Source organism: Apium graveolens, chromosome 8 (assembly GCF_009905375.1).
Source record: "Apium graveolens cultivar Ventura chromosome 8, ASM990537v1, whole genome shotgun sequence".
NCBI classification, from domain to species: Eukaryota; Viridiplantae; Streptophyta; class Magnoliopsida; order Apiales; family Apiaceae; genus Apium; species Apium graveolens.
In genome coordinates this window covers 113,981,168-113,985,147 of record NC_133654.1, presented here as the reverse complement: position 1 = coordinate 113,985,147, position 3,980 = coordinate 113,981,168, and the positions used below count along the sequence as shown (strand labels likewise).

General features: G+C 36.4%; 1 non-coding gene across 1 annotated transcript; it reads left to right on the top strand.

Annotated features, from left to right (window-relative positions):
• Positions 1 to 1,459: 1,459 nt before the first annotated feature.
• LOC141681671 (small nucleolar RNA R71) lies at positions 1,460 to 1,565 on the top strand. Its single transcript, XR_012559098.1, has one exon. It is a non-coding gene; the product is annotated as a small nucleolar RNA R71 (small nucleolar RNA).
• The last annotated feature ends 2,415 nt before the right edge of the window (positions 1,566 to 3,980 follow it).

Genomic DNA, 3,980 nt, shown 5'->3' with positions numbered 1-3,980 from the left:
AACCTAAATCAAGCCATACAAATCAAGAAACCAAGAAAAGTTACTATTTATTACTATTCATTATCACTTTTCTTCAATTTATTTCACCCATCAAACCTTAATAGAATGAACTCAAAATTTTATCTTACCTTTGTATAAGATGTATGAATCTTGGGATTTAATGGTGGAATTTTGCTATGGCTAGAACTTGGTGTTTGGAAATTGATTTCTTCTTTTTTCTTAATGAAGGCCAAATAGAATGAAAGGGAGAGAAGAGAGAGTTTTGTGAATTTCTTGAAAGATTTGTGAGATATGATTTTTTATATCTACTAGTACTACTAAATCAATGAAATCTTGTCTAGCTTTCTTAGGTTGCAAGCTATTCTACTTAGTTTAGATTCTAGGTTTACTATTAACTAGCTTTTAGGTTATTATTCTATATAGTCTAAGTTACTATTTTGTTACTTGACCATGGTTAGTTTCTTATTCTAGTTAGCTAGTATAGTTAGCTTGGTTTGATACGTTTATTTATTTGTTTACGTGTTCGCTCGGTCGCTTATTCGTTTTTGTAATAAACTCTCGTAAACGATTCGCGGTGTAAATCATTTCTTATACATTTTTTATGTTTTTGAAGTATCGTACTTGGATTTGAATTTGTAAAATTTTAAATTTTGTAATTATATTGTGATTCCTGTAATCCTTGATGGTTCGTAGATGCGCTCGTTTTTCAAAGTTCGTTTTCTTCAAAAATTAATAGCATTTACATACACTCATTTGGTACGTATAACCATGTTATTGACTCTGAAAATCAATTTCTCATGCACAATATAGTGTGGGCTAAAAAGTTTTTCCCCGTTTGTCAAGGTTACTATTCATTAAGCGTTTTACAAAATCTCAAAAATTCGAGTTATTACACGCACCTCCATGAGATTGTTATTGCATTCCCTGTGGCTAAAATTGTTGCCTTGGTGCAAACTGTTGCTGAAAACCTGGAGGATTGAAAGGCCTGTTTCCAAACTGCTGGTATGGTTGTTGCACACCAACATGATTATTGCTCCAACTGAAGTTAGGATGATAAGTAGCAGGAACATGTTGTTGCGACCTCTGAAAGTTGCTCACGAACTGAGCTGATTCACTAGATATAGCACATTGCTTCGTCGCATGCGATCCTGCATAAATCTCACAAACACTCATTATCGGTTGAACACCATAGTTAGTCATATAATCGACCTTCATAGTCAACCCCTTTAACTGAGCAGCGATAGCTGTACCTGTATCCACCTCCAGAATTCCTGCTACCTTGCCTTGTGGTAGCCTCTAAGTAGGATTCTGATATTCATTCACAGCCATCATCTCAATCACATTATAAGCTTCCTCATAGCTTCTAGCCCATAAAGCTCCACCTGATGCTGTATCGAGCATATTTCTTGACTGTGCTCTCAAACCATTAAAAAAGCAATTGATCACCATCCAGTCAGGCATTACATGATGCAGACACTTTCTCATCATCTCCTTATAACGCTCCCAAGCTTCACATAGAGACTCCCCTGATTGTACGCAAATTGAGGAAGGGCATTCCTGATTGCAGCTGTCTTTGCCATAGAGAAGAATTTAGTGAGAAACTTTTGAGCAGGATCTTCCCAAGTAGAAATTGAACCAGCTGGTAGAGAGTATAACCAGCTCTTAGCCTTATCCCTTAGAAAGAATAGGAAAAGCCTCAAGTTCACAGCATCATCAGAGATATTATTGAACTTAAAAGTGTCGCAGATCTCGATGAAATCCCTAATGTACACATTGGGATCTTTCGTTGGAGCACCCCCAAAATGGACTGAATTATGTACCATCTAAATCGTTCTAGGCTTGATCTCAAAGGTATTAGCAGCGATAGCTGGCCTGACAATGCTAGATTGAATATCATTGATTTTTGGTTGAGAAAAATCCATTAACGCTTTCGTTGGTACTACTGGTTCTCCCATTGTAATGATCGCTTCTTCTTCAACTTTCTCAACTTCTTCAAAAACTTCTTCTTCCACTTCTTCAACCACTTTATCTTCTTCAATTATTTCCTTACGAGATTGAGACCGTGTTCACATACACGCTCTCTAGAGTACCTGAAATACAAACAAGTAAACTGTGAAAGTAAAAGAATCTGAGTCAATGAACTTTAACGACCACTGATGTCAAGCACATAAACTAAAATTTAACACTGATCCCTGGCAGCGGCGCCAAAAACTTTTTTGCACTAAAGCACACACGAAAATACATGCAAGCGTACGTGATCACAAGTAGTATAAGATGTAACTCAAGTTCATTCCCACAAAGACTGGTTTAGGTTAAGTTCAGATTATGCACTTATGCAACAATATATGATTATCATTCACAGCTAAGACAAGTAACAAATTTGAGTTGATTAACTACTTAAGAGATTATACTAGCATGCATAAACTATGAGATTAAAAGTGATTTACTTATATGAGAATAAAACATGGGATTCTAACTTCATTACATACTTCATTCAAATTTTATGCCTTTATCAATAGTGTGCGATGGTGATGATAACTAATCAGATAACACAAAATTAGTATACGCTACCTTTCGATATAGATATACCCTACTACTAAGCATCCAAAATCAAGATAGAAGCCAAATAGACACCAATTATGCTTAGACCCTATATGTCTATAAGATTTGAAAACATAATGGTTTAAGAACAGGTTATCTATTGTGATTACATAGGGTGTGTACGATGGTTAAAATTACACTACCAATTATGCATGTCAATTCATACATAAACCTATGATAGCATGGAAAGTTCTAAATCTCTATATTCACTATCATTTCAAAAGAGATTAACAAACAATCTTAGATGTTAGCTACGCATCAAAGACGAATAAGCACAACCAAACTAGGAAATCATAAATCACCACACACTAAAGATTCAGAACAATTAACTATTGAAATCCATAAATAAATCCGCTAGAACCCCATGACAATGATTAGTTCATGATTGAACACATCGTCACCATGGGTTCTAATGAAAACAAGGTAATAAATAAGTTCAGAATACTATGATATAATATTAAAGTACTAGGGTTTAGAACAAGAACAAAATAAGCATCCAAACGTATCACCTAAATCGAAGAATAAAAAAGTATGAAATTAGATCTTCTTTTCCTTAGTTGTCTCGTGTGCTCTAGGTCTTCGTATTGTTCTCCGTTTCTTCCTTGTTATTAAAAATGTTTTTTATCTTTATATACAAGCCCCAAATGGACCTGGACTCTCAGAAAATCAGAATCATAATAGAATCAGGATTCTGCAAAAACATACCGGCGCGGGCGCGCAGCCTTTGGCGCGGGCGCGCTTCCTTTGGTGCGAGCGCACTGCCTTGCTAGAACTTCTGGCGCGGAAACATTTTTTATCTTTATATACAGGCCCCAAATGGACCTGGACTCTCAGAAAATCAGAATCGTAATAGAATCAGGATTCTGCAAAAATACACTGGCGCGGGCGCGCTGCCTTTGGTGCGGGCGCGTTGCCTTTGGTGTGGGCGCGCTGCCTTGCTGGAACTTCTTACGCGGTCGCCCTACTTCTGGCGCGGGAGCGCCTGCCTTTTGACCGAAACTCTGATTTTTCTTATTTTACGCTCCTTTTTTCGTGTGATGTTCCAAAACTCCATTTCTGACCTCTTATTAGCATAAAAACATTAAAAAACTCATTGCCTTCTTCTGACTTGTGCCCTGCAATGATTTAACACAAAACATATTAAAAATACCACATACTTGAGTCCAAAACATCAAATTAAGCCGATATAAAGCCTTCCAAGTGGATATAAATTCCATTTAACAAGAAGCAGCTAGAAAAGAAGTAGTATCAGTGCAGTAATATTCGGAATCTAACGCGTTCGTGATACTAAGGATGATGTATTTATTAAAAGGTTATAGAATGCTAGAAAGTAAAAGTATAGCCAGAATAGCATTAGGAACGGAAGACAATAACACTTA